We start from the raw sequence: 19,618 nt of genomic DNA on the forward strand, positions 1-19,618 counted from the left end.
CTTTAGAGTCCTGCATTAAAAAGTGAGGTCTGAAGCAAAAATCCAGATGTCAATAGTCCCAAGCTCTGGATGGTGGGTTAGAAATGTGGATCCTGACTTTGAGACTTGGGTCCATCTTTGACCCAGGAAGTCTGTCAACTTCTCTGAATGAATGAAAGCCAGAGGCGTGGATCTCTGTTGATTCTGTCCCTGGACAAGTCTGCAGGTGAGGGATCAGAGACACTATGCCCATTGCCAGGGCCGGCTCTGGCTTTTTGGCTGCCCCAAGCAAAAAAAAAAACGGGGCGGCCAGAACGGCAAAGCAAAAAAAAAAACCTGCGGCACGGCTGGAGCGTGGGTGCAGGGGACCATCTGGGGGGGGAGGGAGAGAGAGAGAAGGGGACAGCCAGGGCTACAGCAGGGGCGCAGCCACGCAGCCCCTCCCACTGCGCCGCCTCCTGTCGCCTGCCGCGAGGGCTCCGCTCCGGTCGGCGGGGAGGGAAGGAAGAAGACTGCCCTGCAGGGCGCTCTGGTTGTCTGCGCCGCCGCCCCCTACAGGGCGGCCGGAGCGGGGGGGAAAAAAAAGCGGCAGAATGTCGCCTCCAACAATCTGCCGCCCCAAGCACCAGCTTGCTCAGCTGGTGCCTGGAGCCGGCCCTGCCCACTGCCCCCTAACAACCACGCAGAGACTTTTCTTAAGAATTAGCAGAGCTTTAAGCCAAGCTGGCTGTTCATACTGTGGGTAAGGCAAACACCACATGCTCCTCCACTGCCCTGACTCAGGGGAAGTATCTTCTTAAAACCATGGGCCTAATACAAAACCCACTGAAGTCAAGAGGGGTCTTTCTATTTACTTGAATGGGCTGCAAAGCTACAATGAGCAGGGCTAGATGAGGTCAACCTCACACATACAAAGGGGATACCCCAGATAGAGGTAGATATTTCTTTGGATATTTCAAGTTTACATTCAGATAAACAAATATTTTTTCCCAGATACCTATAGTCTCTTCCCTATGAAATCTACATATTATATTCTAATCATCCCTCTTATCTGTGATACCAGATATAGCCTTTTAGTCACACGTGTCGACGATTAAAAAAATTGGAAACAAAATATAGTTTGAACCTCCTAATTGCATTTTGCCTGATATATTGACAATTAAAAGGATTCCTAGAGCATTAACAGACTGGGTTTTTCATGGCCTAATGAATGCTGTAATCATTTGTTCATAGCCCCAGAAGGCTTTCTGGTTTTAAAATGAACATAGGTGAATATTATTATTTTTTTGTTTACTTTATAATTATACACTCAAACGCACGTATTTTATTTAAAGATTTACAGGTCAGCATCAAGGCAGTTGCCACAGTAAATTAAGCTAATAATTGGGTTTGAATAGATGGTGGTGTAATGCTATTAAATGAGAATTTATCTATCTGCAATAAAGTTAGGCTCAAGTGGCAATAAAGTGAATTAGCAGACCTGTGCAAAATTCACTTGCCTTCATTATTGGATTCACAAAATTCTGGATAAGAATCATTATAGCATAACCCTTGCTATGAAATTGGGGGAAAAATGCTTAGCATGAAAGGAATGGTTATGCAAAGGTGTATACTCTATAGGCAATTGAATCCCTACTGGGCACGTCATTGCTTCTTCAGATTTGCAAAAAAAATTCAATATTAATGGGGATAAATTTCAGATAATCACAGATTAGGAATTGTAGTCTCACAAAAGTTAATAATTTGTTTACTATTCCAGACACATCCATCTCAGTATACTATTTGAGAACCATGGGAAAACATTCTCTGCCTCATACAGTTTCACTTTTTTTAAGCATGCAATTTCTATTTCAGCTCTACTATTAACAGGTTTATGAAAAAAAGATATGTAATCACCTGATGATTCATATTATGGAAAAATCTAGTAAATTTAGAAATATATACAAGTCAGCATTTGCCATCCAGTTCTAATGCATGACCCAATGTGAACACCCGACAACACACAGGGATGAGCTAAAATAGTCTGGCTTATGCTAGACACCTCAGGAAGACTGAGCTTGCTCACACTGCTTTCCATTGTCCCCTTGGAGTTATAATATTAGGTCATATATGAAGGAAGTATGACAACAAAGAATATTTATGTCACAGACATTGTGCAATGAGTGCATCACTTGACCACCGCAGTTACAGTGTGACAATTCCTGCCCAAACAAGTTGTCCAATAGAAGAATGCCCTTCCATATCCCCTGGAACATACCAAAGATCACTCTGATACTGTGCTGTAATTTTAATCACTGTGTGCTAATCAGCAATCTGCTCTTGTAGGTATGGATATAGTTTGTTAGCACATTTTACATCTCCATAAATAACTAATTACATACTGTGGAGGTTCAAAACGGAGAGCATAGTACATGTTTTTGTGAACATGCGTACAGGTCCTTTGTTGCTATATGGGGGCCGCACACTAAGACAAGAAGTACCCCAGCTAAGTCACATTGCATGGGGTGACCCAGCTGAACCAGACAATGGCATAGTGGGTGGCTAGTAAATTCCAGCAGGAGGGCTGGAAAAGATTATTTTTTTACTCTCTTTTGGAAGAGTTGATAGTAACTGAGGCAAGCTGAAGGCTTCCCACCTGCACTTGACTTCATCAACTGCAACAGGTGAGCCCTGCTCGATTCAAAGCCTCACCAGGGGCTAGGTGTCATTCAGGAAGGAAACAGATCAGGGTTACCTACTGGGGGACATATAGCTCTGGAGACACTAGATTCTATACTGCTTTATTGTTGATTTCAATGTTTAAAAATTGTTCAGGGAATGGGGCCAGACACACACAGCTGCTCTCTTTTTATTTTTGGTGCACCAAAAAAAAAAAAAAAAACACACAAAAGACAAACCACAAAAAATATAAATAAACTTGGCACTTTAAAAAAGGATTATTCTTTGCCTGACCTGGAATCCTGCTGAGTTTCTATGCAGCTGCATGGACCCTGGCCCTGCCATAGCTTCCAGAATTAATAGGATAGAAATGTTTATTAACATATCATGCCTGATTACTCTTTAAACTAAAATGAGTGTGAACTGTAGTTTTATTAATATAAACTTAATTCTGTATGTTTGCTTCTACAATGAACGCTATATTAGGTGACCATTCAACAGACTGAAAATATGGCTGATTAATGGAGGTTGTCTTCGGCCAAAGCCACGGAACTGTACACAGTTGTTGGGGATGTTTTGAGACAGTCTCTTAAACAGAGAAGATAGATTGTTATTCAGTGCAGCCCTGAGCAAGGGATGGCATGGAAGACAGTGTGTATCAGACAACCCTTAAGCACAAATCTCTCCCTATTTCCTTGCTCTGATGGGGATAGTGGTAGGAATTTGCAGAGCTATTGGCTGGCATGATGGGGTAGAGCCCAGGCTCTACCATTTTGAATCCCTTGCCAAGGAAGGGATGGGAAAGAGGGGGATGGACAATGCCCTCCTGCATGTCAAGACCCATTGTTGAAGAAGAATGTGCAGGTGTGCAAGCAGGAGTCATACTCCCCGTTATAGCCTAAGTTTGCAATCAAGCCCTAATTAGTCACAGAAAAGACGTTTTCTTCCCTTTCTTTGCATTTGTCCCCTGTAAAACCTTCAAAGCTTATCAACTAAATAGAAAGGTGATAATCTGAAATGGCGTTTAAGGCTGAAAGCAAAGATAAGACTGCCAGGCAAATATGTGTTGCTCAATAGTGCTCCTATCTAAAAATACCAAGCCCTTGTGGTTATGCCACTTCCATTCACTGCAATGTATTAGCATAGCCTACCTAGCGGTATAATATTTCCCCCACAGACTGTCACCACCAGCCATTCCTTGATTTCAGAGGGGGAGTTTCCTTCTCAGAACTGCTTCTTCCCTGGTGAGGGACCAGACAAGGGGGAGGAAAAGCTTCTAGGGATGTCCAGTATAAGCCAATATTAACGAAGATCAACAAATACCCCCACCCAACTCTGGATACACCTCTATCTCTCATTCTGCCCTTCTAACAAGTGACTGAGTGGCTCCTCTTCTATTTCTGCATACTCGAGAGGGGTAATTGATTTTCTTGAGCTATTTCTTGATTTCTAGGGTAATACAAATTAAGGAACCAGGCAACCATTGTGTCTTAAAACTTGTTTCTCAGGCCCCCATATATTTTTGCACACTGTAAAAATCCCGGTCCCTTCCCCTGACTGCCTTCATCCTACAGAGTTCCTTTTATTTTTTTTCCCACCTCGTTTGAAAATCAAAAGTAAAATCCATTGCTACTGTGATTAACAAAAAAAGTTACAGATTTGTGGCTGTGGATGAAGCTCAGCTATTTCATTAAGAATGCAGTCATAAAGTGTAGAGCCAGCACAGAGTGGCTCATTAGACCACTGCAGCACTAAGCAATTCTCTTGTCGTAGTCAAGAGACAGGTAATAGATTCAGGTATAGATTTTCCTCTTATTTCATCTCTCTTATGATATCTATATTTTTTAGAAGGAATCATGTAATGTCTTTATGCTCCTAAAAGTTCAAGTAAAAAATACTGGCATAAGAATTGGATGTTGCTTGAAAGCACCCACTGTTTGCCCACGTCTGAATTCTTGTCAGATGCTTTAACGTGCATTCTCTCTACCTGCTTTCAGCAAACAGAAGCAAACCTTGGTTTGTATAAATTAGCACCAATTTGAAATGCAGTAATTGGATATATTCATGTTCAACCCAATAACAGCATCCAATACATATGTCATAATTACACCGTACGAAGCTTTTCTATTACAGAACTGCAGTCTCATCTACATGCAGCAGGGATAACAGTTTACACGCCACCTCCTTTGTTCGAGGGGAAAAAAGCAAGGGGGGAAGGTGTCCTTTAAGTGAGGAGTCAAAAAGATACCCTGCTGAAGAAACAACAAATTAAACCAACCATCTTTGTACTTTAAATGCCATATAATCTGTGCATCGGAAGGACAAATGTTGACAGGGGAAAGCTTTAGGGTAGGTCTCTGAAGATAGGACTAGTAAAAAATAAGCCCCTCTGTGGATTCTGAAGATATACAAGGTACCCTATATCTGGAATGCAGACAGATATAATGGCATGTTTTCACAGAAGTGTCAGAAGGATTGTAATAATGCATACTTCTTCTTGAACGAAAGGAGAAATAAATGGGATTTTCAAAGCAGACTCAGGAGTGTATGCTCATATTATTAGCTTTTGTTGCCATTTCCATCCTTAATTAAGTGCAAAACTAGGCAAGCAACAAGAAAACCTATTCTGGCATAGAATTATACCAATTTGTGAAAATGTCACTAACACAACTCATGCAGGTTTATAACTGTGGTATGAGTGGTTATGAATTTGTAACATTTTCTATCTCTGTAAAAGCCTAGGAGATGAATGATGGTGCTCATTTCCAGAGACACAATGTCAAAAGGGCTTGGGATACCTAGTCTCAAGAATAAAAAATGTCCTCAGTCAACAAATGTTCTACTAGATACAAACATTTCTAGGTCAATGTTTTGAATTTTTGCCAAGACTTCTGAACATATAAAGCTTATTTTTAAAGCAAGCCCACATGCACACAGATGTCGCTTGAAAAGTAGAAGACAAAACCTAAGGAAAAAATAAAACTGATTTTCTATCTATCCAGAGTATTTTTACATGACTTTGCTATCCAAGCACCATTATGGCCACAATATTCATTTTATTATTTTTCATCAATTTGCAAAGTAGTCTTCAAAAACCACAAATCAAAATGTTAAAAAAGTCAATTAGCCTCTATTTGAATCTTACAGATCAAAAAAGTCTGGCACAAGGGCAAATCCAATTACTATAAGACAACTCACCTATCAAAGTAATCAGATTCCCACTCCTAGATCTGTTGTGACTGGTCAAATCACATTGTGTTCTAATTTCCCCGACCCCAGAAACTGGACTGAAAGTTCTTACCCTTGCCCAAGTGAACAACATGTGCAGATATTTTTACTAGAACATTCTGTGTTTATATCTCTTGAATAGCATCTAGGTCCTAGCAGGCAAGTATTTAGTACGTGTTTTGATTTCCACAGAAGATATGAATAATATGTAAATGAAAACAAGATCCTTTTTAAGACACAATGCTGAGGTGAGAGCGAGTCAAGGATCTTTCCTGTTTTAATGCTGTTTGGTTTATTCATCCTCTTTAACTGAATTTAATTCAAGGATATAGAATCACAGGACTGGAAGGGACCTTGAGAGGTCTTCTTGTCCAGTTCCCTGCACTCAAGACAGGACTAAATATTATCTAGACCGGGGTGGGCAAACTACAGCCCAGGGGCTGCATCTGTCCCTCCAGAAGTTTTAATTTGAGCTCTCCTGCCAGGGAGCGGCGTCTGGAGCTTGCCCTGCTCTGGTGCGCCAGCCAGGGAGCAGGGTCAGAGGCTTGCCCTGCTCCATGCAGCTCCTGGAAGCAGCAGCATGTCCCCCCTCCGGCTCCTACACATAAGGGCAGCCAGGGGGCTCTGCAGGCTGCCCCCGTCCCAAGCGTCACCCCTGCAGCTCCCATTGGTCAGGAACCACAGCCAATGGGAGCTGCAGGAGTGTCACCTGCGGACAGGGCAGCGTGCAGAGCTGCCTGGCCGTGCCTCTGCGTAGGAGCCAGAGAGGGGACATGCCGCTGCTTCTGGGAGCTGCTTGAGGTAAGCGCTGCCCGGAGCCTGCATCACTGACCCCCTCCTGTGCCCCAACTCCTTGCATCACCCCGATCCCCCTCCCACCCTCCGAACCCCTCAGTCCCAGCCCGGAGCACCCTCCTGCACCCCGAAATCCTCATCCCCAGCCCCACTCAGAGCCTGCACCCCCAGCCGGAGCCCTCACCCCCTCCTGCACCCCAACCCCCAATTTCGTGAGCATTCATAGCCCGCCATCAATTTCCAGATGTGGACCTCGGGCCAAAAAGTTTGCCCAGCCCTGATCTAGACCATCCCTGACAGGTGTTTGTCTAACCTGCTCTTAAAAACCTCCAATGATGGAGATTCCACAACCTCCCTAGGCAATTTATTCCAGTGCTTAACTACCCTGACAGTTAGGCAGTTTTTCCTAATGCCCATATGACGAAAGGAAAGGTGAAAAATCTCTGCATGTACTGTAAGGAAACGACGCTTACGTTATCGCGTAAATACCAGTAGCACTTACTGTTTACAAATGTTAACTACTTTCTCTTATAATACCCAAGAAACCCTCACAAGCAAGATAAGTATTACAATCCCCATTTTTAAGAGGGAAAAAAAAGTGACGTGCTCAAGGCTCACTGCACGTCACTGCAGAGCAGGAAGTAGAATCCACAAATATCAGCCTCATTCTCAAGTAAACTGTAAACTGTTATCCCTGATGCATTCATCAACCCCACATTCAATGATAGATGCTCACTACTTGTTAACATATTATAAATGATAAACCTAGAATTCAACCGTGCTTGTAAGTCACTTAGTTCCCTATACAGGACAGCAATCAGATGACAAGAGCAGGTATAATCAATGCAATGATTCCCACTGTGTTAAAACGTATGTACGCAAACTGAGAAGGTTTCAGATTCAGTATATGTAACAAGCATCCTCTCCACCCTAATCCCTGGATCGCTGAAAGCATACGCTGCGAACCCTCAGCTGGTCTGTTCCCAGCAACTGCCTGCCCCTTCCTCCCACATTTTTTCTATGGGCTCATCATGACATGACCTGAGAAATTAGGGGATGGAATACCATGGAAATCTACTGCTCCTCCTAGGATTCTTCATTGACAGCAAGTGGCTTACTGAAAGCAGAAAGATGAGTGCCCTGGTGCCTGCTGCTTACTAATTCTGAATCAAAGTCCACTCCAGCTACAGTCTCATATCCTGCCAGGATCCTGCCTTAAGCTTTAGGTGAACTGAACAACATATTTGTCAGACAGCATAAAAAATCAAACCGAAGAACTCAGATTCCTGATATTTTTTGTACTCATTCCTGTCAATGAGCTGGGAGCCTATGAGCCAATAGAGCAGAGATTAGCATTCATAGCTCTGTCTCAGGGGCTCGCCATGTGTTATCTCCCTTCTCCACTCAGGACAAGGGCAAAAAGGAGCTCTGTGGTCCCTTTATGCTTGGATCCTCCCAGGCTTCTTTTAAGTCACGATCCTTGACTGTTACTTGAAATATTCAGTCTGCCCTGATAAATTTATCTAAGCATTGTTCTATTAGACTAGGCAGCTAGAGAGTTGCAAAGGGTTCTGTTTACCAAAATGAATTTTCCAGCAAAACAATATAAACCCAGAGATTAGCAAAACCCAAACCAGATAAAACTCAGCTGACTTCAGGTCTCATCAAATGGATAATGTATTGTAAATCATAATTACTGCAGGGTGAGTGAAATCCTGGTCCCCTGCTATGAGCACCTTAGAACTGAATTTAGGGCTTATTTAATAAAATAATGCATTCAAATTCTCCTTTTTCTATCCAATATTTTTTCCAAAACATTTTCTTCTTCTTTTCTCTACCAGCTGTAGCTAAGACAGAGTGGATGTCATCTGTCCCCGGTGTGGCAATGCAAAGTGTAGACAGGGAATGTTTGCCAAAGGGATTTCACAACACCCTTACCTCCATGGCAACTATACATAGAACCATAGTAAGTCAGCTCAGGTGGTGACTTTGCATATTAGTCTACTAGCTCACAAACCCACACAGGGAGAAAGATGACTCAACAGCCTATGGTCAATATTACAGCTTATAGGTTGCAGTAACAGCCACAGATATACCATTCAAGCATCCGGACTACTTCCAGATTGGAGGGATGATAGTATCTCCCAATCCCCAGGTAAGATTCACACACTAACCCTGTTTACTCAAGCTTTGTGCAGGGGACATGAATTTCACCCTTAAAACGTATTTATCACTTTGCATCGCCAGAACTTCAGAATGTTCCAGGTTTGTGACCAAGAATTATTGAGCTTCCTGGGGTTTGGACTCTACTTATTGAAAATGTTTCTATTCCATTAATAAGTGTCAGGTCTCTGTCATTGGCTTGCTAGATGACCTTGTGCAAGGTCATAGCAGCACTCTGTGCCTCAATTTCCCCATCTGTAAAATTGGAATAATGTTACTTAACTCCTTTGTAAAGCACTTTGAGATCTACTGATGAGAAGTGCTATGGAAAAAGATAACTATGATTATTATTCATTATTATATGGGAAAAGTACCAAAAAGAATGCTTGTCCTTACTCAGTTTACCCATTAAAGTCTAGAACTTGCAAGTTTGCAGACACCTTAAACAGCTACATTTGTGCACACAAATTATTTTTTACCGTATTTAAAGTACTGTTGTCATGTATTAAGCTTAGTCCAAAAGTATTGACTTTCATAGGAGTATTAAAAGTGAGTTGGTATATCCAAGGGTGAGAAACATGGACAAGCTGTCATGGGATAAGAAGGAAGGTCCTCTCATGGATTGGTAACTGGTTAAAAAATAGGAGACAAAGGGTAGGAATAAATGGTCAGTTTTCAGAATGGAGAGAGGAAAATAGTTGTGTCCCCCAGGGGTCTGTACTGGGACCAGTCCTATTCAACATATTCATAAATTATCTGGCATAAGGGGTAAATAGTGAGGTGGCAAAATTTTCAGATGATACAAAACTACTCAAGATAGTTAAGTCCCAAGCAGACTGCGAAAAGGATCTCTCAAAACTGGGTGACTGGGCAACAAAATGACAGATGAAATTCAATGTTGATAAATGCAAAATAATGCACATTGGAAAACATAATCCCAACTACACATATAAAAGGATGGTGTCTAAATTAGCTGTTACCACTAAAGAAAAAGATTTTGGAGTTACTGTGGACAGTTCTCTGAAAACATCCACTCAATGTGCAGCGGCAGTCAGAAAAGCGAATAGAATGTTCGGAAGCATTACGAAAGGGATCGATAATAATACAGAAAATATCATATTGCCCCTGTATAAATCCATGGTACGCCCACATCTTGAATACTGTGTGCAGAAGTGGTCGCCCTATCTCAAAAAAGTTATATTGGAATTGAAAAAGGTTCAGAAAAGGGCAACAAATGATTAGGGGTATGGAAAGGCTGTCATATGAGGAGAGACTGGGACTTTTCAGCTTGGAAAAGAGATGACTAAGGGGGGATATGATAGAGGTCTATAAAATCATGACTGGTGTGGAGAAAGTAAATAATAAAGTGTTATTTACTCCTTCTCATAACACAAGAACTAGGGGTCACCAAATGAAATTAATAGGCAGCGGGTTTAAAACAAATAAAAGGAAGTATTTCTTCACACAACGCACAGTCAACCTGTGGAACTCCTTGCCAGAGGATGTCGTGAAGCCAAGACTATAACAGGGTTCAAAAAAGAACTCGATAAGTTCATGGAGGATAGGTCTATCAATGGCTATTAGTCAGGATGGTCAGCAACTATGTCTCTAGCCTCTGTTTGCCAGAAGCTGGGAATAGGCGACAAGGATCACTTGCTGATTACCAGTTCTGTTGCCTGAGGAGGTTGTGAAGGCTAGGACTATAACAGGGTTTAAAAAAGAACTGGATAAATTCATGGAGGTTAAGTCCATTAATGGCTATTAGCCACGATGGGTAAGGAATGGTGTCCCTAGCCTCTGTTTGTCAGACGGTGGTGATGGATGGCAGAAGAGAGATCACTTGATCATTACCTGTTAGGTTCACTCCCTCTGGGGCACCTGGCATTGGCCACTGTCGGGAGACAGGATACTGGGCTGGATGGACCTTTGGTCTGACCCAATATGGCCATTCTTATGTTCTTAAAATATGATGTTGCTTAAAATCCGGAGTGGGAGAAATGGCTACCTGAAGACTGGTGAAAATTGGGACACAATATGACTTTTGTGAGCACTTAGAGCTTGTATTGGTGCAAGAGTTGACATGTGATTATTTCTTGGGAACAAAAGATCCTTCTGGTGCAGAGCTGACACTTCATAAAGGTCTCGCCTCAGCTGCAGCACAACATATTGTAATTCCGATTAATGGAATTTTGTGTGAAATAGCAGGAAACATTGCAAGTGACTCCAGCATAGTTTTCCTTATGTCAACAAGACTGTTTGATGAAAAATAGTGGTGCCACAAAAAGAATAGTGTCTCTCCTGTCAGGGAGTTGCTGAGTGCTTGGTTCTGCTAAAAGGATTTTTATTAGTAGATGAGCAAAGCTAGTTCCCAGACTTGAAAAACTAGGATGTGTGGTGCCTCTCTACACACTGCCATTCAATGCTTCTGCATCTCCTACTGCCTACAAATTTGAGATGGCAGTTTTCCATGCCCTATAGTAACCAAACTTAACTTACAAAAGAGGGCCGAGCATATCTGTGATATGTCATTAGAGGTGGGACAAATTCCAAAGTCTAAGCTAATATAGCATATATATCCTTCAGCACCTTTTAGCATTCATGTTACACAAATGTAGACTGTCTTAGACATTACAGCTACTTCCTGATAAATTATTTACACATCGCCTCTGACTTGGGCTGACTTAGTCCTGAGTTTCAGATGGTGTAAGTAGGGTGACCAGATGTCCCGATATTCAGGTCTTTTTCTTATGTAGGTGCCTATTACCCCCCACCCCGTCCCGATTTTTCACACTTGCTATTTGGTCACCCTAAGTGCAATTGACGTACCAAGGACTGGAAGAGAGGAGTCTAGCTGAAGGGTCTAAGAAGCACTAAATGCATTTTTTTTAAAATCCACCAAATTATACACAAAAACTATCTTTTAATAACTTATCAGTATAACTAAGGGAGGCCATTGGTTAGAATCTTAATCGGTTCACTAACCCAGGATTGTGTTTCATTCTATACTACACTGTGGCTGAGAAGCTTAGGAGAACAAAAGAAGTCACATAAATATGCAACTAGACATAATTTTTGCCTGGTGTATTTATTAAATTTTGAAACTCATTTAATATGAATGGAAACAAACAGCAATTTCAGCAGAAGATAAAACATTAAACAAAAATTCACACAACTAACAATAATGGAAAAGATTAGAATAGGAGTACAGCCCCAAGATTGAGATACCAATTTACAGGAACATAGGTAATTGTGTAATCTTCAGTCTGAAATTTACAAGAGAGGAAAAATAAATTTTGATCCAGATATTTTATTATTGGAAACAATCTGAATTACAGATGAAGGGTCTACCCTTGCAGTCCAGACATGGGAAAATTATAATAAAATAATAATAATAATAATCAATCATCATCATCATAATTAATCCCAATGGATTATTTCCTGTATAAAGACTGCTTTGTATTCTCCTAGGGCTAGTTTTCTTCCATCCTTACTCTTCATGCCTGACTGTCACAACCAGGTCGGGGGTGCGGGGAGAGCATACTTAGAGGTCATAGCCAACATTTTCAGTCATGGTACAGGAGTCAAGACTCATCTGGGTCCTGATACCAGGAGGTCAGAAGCAGGAGACAAACTGGAGGTCAGATACTACAAGTTAGATGTCAGGAACCAAAGTGGAGCTTGGAATGCCAGGAGATCAAGCTGGGGGAGCTAGGGCAGGTAGTAGGAAGCAAGGGTAGAGTCTAGTTGTTCAGACTTGCTTCTGCTGCTGGTTTAAGTAGGTCCAGTGGGCCAAACAGCTGTCCTGGGACTCTGCCAATTGGAGCTCATGAGTGCAGCCTCACACTGGGGCTGGGTTCTGTTGGTCTCAGATAAGCTATTGCCAGCTGACTGCCAGGTAAAGGGTTGGAGCATGGTGGTTCCCATGAACCTTGGGAGCCTGGGTACAAGACCTGTAGGTCATGACACTGACTCTGCGCAGAACCATTGACTCAATGAATAAGGGCATCATAATCCTCCCAGAGATGAAAAAGGCCCATTAGACAAGCAAAGGCAGGATTGGTGTGTCAGTACATTTTCTAGTGTTTTGCCTAGTATAGTTTTAACATCTCTTTTGCCTTCCCCATCCTACCCATGCAACCCTCACACATATTTTAGCTTGGCTTCAGTTTGAGTGTAGAGTCAGTAACTTCTTTTATTATCTGACCAACCTCCTGTCCCAGATAATCCCCTGAGATGTCAGTAACACTAGAAATTGTCTGGTGGCCAGAAAAAAAAGGAGATTTATGGTCAGTACCCAAAAGGGATTAATTTTAATTAGACTAACAGATATGATGCATTGTAGAGTCTTTGTCCACTGGTGTCTGTTAACAGGCATTGACAGATATGGGGCCTGATTCTGCAACCACATTGAGTATTCCCTTTGAAAACACTGTACTGCTCCTCTGTAAATAAGGTATTTATGAATAAGTAGTTAATATATTTTATATAACGTGTTGATTAATGCAACTGCAATAATAAGAGTTTTATAATGTATACTAAAAGCATGCCTTTACAAGAAAATTGCATGTTAATTCAATTACTATCTTGAGATCATTCAAAGGATAAATTCCATGCTTCTAAAACAGTTACAATCCTAATATTTCCAAGGATGGAAATGATGCCTCAAATTATCATAATCTAAAATGTGTGAAACTAATACACAATGTGCCAAATTCGGTCCTCAGTTATACCTGTGCAGTTGAGGCTGTTGGGTTGTACGGGTGCATTCGAGGGCAGAATTTTTCCCAGTATGTTACATGTGGTGTGTGCTGAAATTCACAGACATACTTACATGCTAAGTTGTAGTAGTAATAACAAGATCCCTTCAGCAATTGAAGTGATGGTACAATAACTTCTGGAAACACTTCTTTTAGTTATACTAAAAATAGGTCCAGTAATTCCTTTGTTCTGGGCTGTATTTATGGATTAATAGTAATTTCTGAGTTACAATCTTCATATATATGGTCATTGATCTTGTAAGAATTAAAGATAATTCAGACACACACACATAATGACTAAAGGCATAGAAAGAGATGGACTTACTGTATGGAAACTTTTAAAACAACTTAATTGGCCCAATTGTGGTCCCAATTAGTTGTATAAATCTAGAGTATCTCCACTGATACCAGTAAAGCTTCTCTCATTTTACAATGATATATCTGAGATCTAAGTCTGGACAAGTCTCCTTTGTTTTGATGACTAAGGGGATATAGCAGTTCACGAGTAATTAAGGGTCTAATTATCAAGGAAGGAGACTAATTGTAGGACATTGCCGGGAGTATTAGGATAAGACACAGCCAGAAAAAAATTAGAATGAATATGAGTTAGAAAGAATCCTAATGGTGAGATCAATTATACTGTGAAATGATCTCCCGGAAGAAACGATGGCTCCATTCCTTCTGTCCATTAATAATGGACTGAAACAAAGCACAGAATAAACTATGGAGAACAAACTGACACTGGCAGGCATTAAGCTGGATCACAATCACAGTGGATAAATCTGTGAGTCTTGCCTCTTTCTAGTTTAGATACATTGGTGAAGAACTATAAAACTAATTTATAAAAAAGAAATCGAAGTGCTCCTGTATCTTTTTCATCAACAGAAGTGTTGAAGAGTCCAATATTAAGCAGTCAGCAGTTGGGTAATTTTATACAATAGAAAAAAAATATAATGGATGTACTTAGTATTGTGGGTCAAGATCCCCCCCTTGCCCTCTTCCCCTAAATACTAGCACTTTTAGACACACTACCTTTTATATGGTTAGCGTATTTTCAAGTGATAAGAAATACATTTTTCACTAATATGAGTGTTATACATGCAAGTAAAAATCATATTCCAGTCCTTTAACTTTATCTGTGACCTGATCCAAATCCTTTTTGAAGCGAATGGGGAGTCTATTTGTTGATTTCAATGGGCTTTGGATCAGGCATCTAGAGCAGCCAACTTCGTATGCAAAATCTGTGCAGTGGTGATTCCTAAGCTACCAGGTGCTTTTTTCAGTTCCATACAGTATGCTGATACAGTAAGTGCATCATGGATGTAATTGATATTTGTATACTATCTAAAATATATTGGTGGCACGTTCACCTTGAATTATGTGCACTGTTTATCTTGATATCAAAGAATGAAGTTGTCCTAATAATGTTCATATAACTTCACCTTCCTTAGGTTACCAAACACACAGAACAGTGAAAAATCACTTAGGCTGGGTGCTGCTATTGTGTTCACAGCTTTTTTTAGTTTATTAAGCAAAACCACCATTTATTGGGATTGATTTATAGTACTCTGATCAAGGCAACAAAGTTACCAAGACCTAAGTTTGTCCAGAGAGTAGAATTATTGCTTGATTGGCCATGTGGATGAACATGTATTTTTTAAAATGTCTCTGTCACTATATTCCTTGCAGAGAAAATACATTTGCAACAGCGATCCATTTTAGGAAAATTGTACAAATAAGTTAGGGAAAAAATGCAGGAGTTAAGCTCTGCACTATTTCTACTAGAAGAAATGTTGCACTGTTGCAATTATTATATGTTTATATGAATTATCAATTTGCATACACTGCACAAAGTATTTGCTGTTTACAACTATTGCATGCAGGCTAAAGGTCAAGAGGATGACAGCATAATTAATATTGAAATTATATATTTGTACAGTTAGGTGGCTTTAATATGGTAGCAACTTATTACTGTATATTAAACATTAGTTCCTCTGGAGCTCACCTGGAATTACTATGTTTTTTTTCCCCTTTATACCTGACCAATTAAGGAGATTAAGGAAACATATGTTTAAGAACATAAGAATGGCCACACTGGGTCAGACCAAAGGTCAATCTAGCCCAGTATCCTGTCTTCTGACAGTGGCCAATGCCAGGTGCCCCAGAGGGAGTGAACCTAACAGGTAATGATCAAGTGATCTCTCTCCTGCCATCTATCACCACCCTCTGACAAACAGAGGCTAGGGACACCATTCCTTACCCATCCTGGCTAATAGCCATTAATGGACTTAACCTCCATGAATTTATCCAGTTCTCTTTTAAACCCTGTTATAGTCCTAGCCTTCACAACCTCCTCAGGCAAGTTGACTGTGCGCTGTATGAAGAAGAACTTCCTTTTATTTGTTTTATCCCTGCTGCCCATTAATTTCATTTGGCAGCCCCTAGTTCTTATATTATGGGAAAAAGTAAATAACTTTTCCTTATTCAATTTCTCCACATCACTCATGATTTTATATATCTCTATCATATCCCCCCTTAGTCTCCTCTTTTCCAAGCTGAAAAGTCCTAGCCTCTTTAATCTCTCCTCATATGGGACCCGTTCCAAACCCCTAATCATTTTAGTGCATTTTATTTGATTAAATGGCCCAGTCTAGTTTTTCCACTATAATGCAAAAAAAAAAAAAAAAGAATATCCTAGTTGTTATATAACCCTCAAGCAGTATCCCTTTTGAATTAGATTAAATTGAACAAGAATAATTTCAGTCTTTCAAAACTACCATTTTCATTGTTCTTTTTTTCTGGACACCTTCTCAAACTCCAATTACTTTCACTAGCCTTTAGGTTAGACATTATTTCCAAAGTGCCAGATGCATATTGTCTGTATACACACTGCCCATAGCATAGCAAAAATGGTAGTATAACATCGACAGACACCCGGTCGTCGTCGCGCAAAATTGAACCTGGGACCTCAGCGCATGAGCCTCTATCGCATGAGCTAACAGATAAGGCTGTGGAGCAGACTCAGACTCTCTCTCTCTCCCCCCTCCCCACTAGATGGGACAGAACACCACACCCAGAAGGTGTGTGGGTTACAGTAGCACCAACAAGACTGTGCTAAATATGTTAATGCAGATTGTTTCCATCCTTCTCCATCTTATTTTGTAGTTCTATTTACATAGAACTAACTGGCATCTTGGGGAAAAAATAAGTGACCTAATACTTTTATAGTGTGTAATGTTATGTAAAGCCTCCACTCAAATGCAATTGTAAGATCTGTAACTTGAATCATTAAGTTCTGCAACCTTTTTGCAGACTTTGTAACTTCAGTTATTGTTAGCATAACCTTTTCAGTTTTGTAACCTTTGCAAGCTCTGTAACCTTTTCAAGTTACCACTTGTATGAATTTCCAAGCTTTGTAATATCCCATCCCTCAGAGAGAGTGTGAATGAGAGAGTGTGAACAAGGGAGTGTATGTGGGACTGGGCGGAGAGGAGCTGCAAGGAGAAAGGAGCCCAGAGACAGGAGACAGGTGTGTCTGATATAATCTGCCCTGAGAAGGCAATCACGAAGTGCTGTAAAGAGAAGAAGAACCTGGTATGCACGAAAGGAACTGGTCTGGGAATGCTTCTCGGTGATGGACACAGATGGAAAACTCAGTGTATATGACAGGAGCTGCCCAGTTCCAGAAAAAGGAAGCAGCCATGCACACAAGCAGCTGCTGCTCCTTGACCTGCTCAGCAGCCTGGATTCATGACCGCAGATGGACACACCAGATCTACCACGCTTCGGCTTCTCGGTCTCCATGCTGTCTCCGGTAACTCTCCGCCTGTGTAAGTGTGTGGGTGCATGAGGGTATGAATGCGGTGAATGTGTGCATGTATGAATAAGCTCCATCTCTTTTCTATCTGACCCAACAGCGGCATCATAATAAAACTAATACAAATGTGACCCTGGGTTGGTTTTTAGGGGAACAGAGGTAACATGTAATAAGAAGAATCACTGGTTTTTTCCAGCTTCCATTCTTTTGGTACTTGTTCAGTTTAGTTAGAACTTTTGGTCTTCAAGCAATTTGTTTTATTGGTTTGGGTAGTTTAATGGAAAATCACTGAATGGTATTTCAAATTAACATTAAAATGTTGCTAAATAGAGTTTTCTTCCATATCCATTTCAGTAAAATCTCCAGAAGGAAAGGGCAACATAAAATGCCTTTGCCTTTAAAAAAAATCACTTATTTGCCAAGCACTTTTTAAAGGATTTCCCAGAACTGTAAAAATAAACAGTCAGTTTATTTGCAAACAAAACTCTTATGTTTCTCACTGACTGTACTATGCTATTATAGGATAAATTCTCTAAGGATTATACCCTGAAAATGTTTTCTGGAAGACTTCTTGCACCTGCAACATGCTGTTTTAAAATCATGGCACTTGCTTATCTGATCTGCCTGAAGCTTCAGAAGAAATTGACTGAGGCTCCTGGGTAATCTGAACTGCTAATTACCTGCAAAGATTTGGGATGGGTGTTCATTACTAGAATTAATTTACTGCACAATAAAGACTGACTGTTCATTCCAGGAAACCAAAATGAGGTTTATTTTAAGTGGTTCTTAAGGGGGTGGGGAGGTGATTCAGCATTGAAGCATCACTGCTTTAGGAGGAAGGGAAAACGAAAACAAAAGGGCGAGGGGCAAGAGGGGGAGGAAATGTGGGGAAAACAGGATCAGTGGAAAAGGCTTGTCATGTGCAGAACTAGTGACTGTACTGGGTTAGAACGTAACTATGGGTGATCATCTCCCATCCCCAACTCATCAACCTGAAAACTGACACATATCAGAAGGGTCCTTTCATCTAGTCTTCAATTTGGAGAGGAAGTTAACTCCAAAAATACAAAGAGTCTGATTTGCAGTGAAGGCCATGAACTTTGGTTAAAAAGGAAAACAAGCATGTACAAGAGAATGGCCAAGACCAGGAAACTGTTTGAAGAACCCTCTTCTCCTATTGAGATAGCAAATTATAGCAAGAAACCTAGGCATGTCAGATTTAAGATCTAGCAAAGAAAATGCCAACAATTGTAATTACAATATGAGGTACTATGTACAGTAACTCCTCACTTAAAGTCGTCTCAGCTAACGTTGTTTTGTTGTTACGTTGCTGATCAATTAGAGAACATGCTCATTTAAAGTTACACAATGCTCCCTTATAACGTTGTTTGTCAGCCGCCTGCTTTGTCCACTGCTTGCAGGAAGAGCAGCCGGTTGGAGCTAGCTGGTGGGGGTTTGGAACCAGGGTGGACCGGCAGCCCCCCCATCAGCTCCCCGCTCCCCTAAGTTCCCTGTGTGGCAGCCGCCCAGCAGGCTATCAATTGCTGGCAGTTCAGCTGTCCCTCCCCTCACTGCCATGTGCTACTCTTGCCCTCTGTCTTGGAGCTGCTCCCAGGAGTCTCCTGCTTGCTCTGAAGGGGGGGGGGAGAGAGGCGCTAATGTTAGGGTATCCTCTTTCCCCCTGCTCCTGCCCCCGGCTTATCCCTTCTCCATATGGAGCAGGGTGGGGACATGACAGGGCTCAGGACAGAGAGAGCTTGCTGGCCGCAGCTGCTGTCTCAACTTCCTGATATACTTAAAAAGGCAATGTACTTAGACTGGGGTCAGCATACTTAAAGGAACAATGCGCATCTCTCTCTCTCTCTCTCTCCCCCACACACAGGGTGTGTCTCTCTGTCTGCCATGCTGTCTCCCCTCCCTCCATTCGTGCTGCCTTGTAGAGTGTGAGGCTGCATTAACAACAATGATTCAACCCTTGAGGGCTCAGCCGAATGCTAGTTCATCATTTATCAGCAAGGCATTCCCTGGGAAATATCCCACTCTCTTCCACCTTCTAACTTCACCACCTCAACCAAGCTTCACAATCATCATTGCTGTGTACAATATTAAATTGTTTGTTTAAAACTTATACTGTGTGTATATATATATAAGTCTTTTGTCTGGTGAAAAAAAATTCCCTGGAACCTAACCCTCCCTATTTACATAAATTCTTATGGGGAAA

The sequence above is a fragment of the Emys orbicularis genome, chromosome 9 (assembly GCF_028017835.1).
Source record: "Emys orbicularis isolate rEmyOrb1 chromosome 9, rEmyOrb1.hap1, whole genome shotgun sequence".
Lineage (NCBI taxonomy): Eukaryota > Metazoa > Chordata > Testudines > Emydidae > Emys > Emys orbicularis.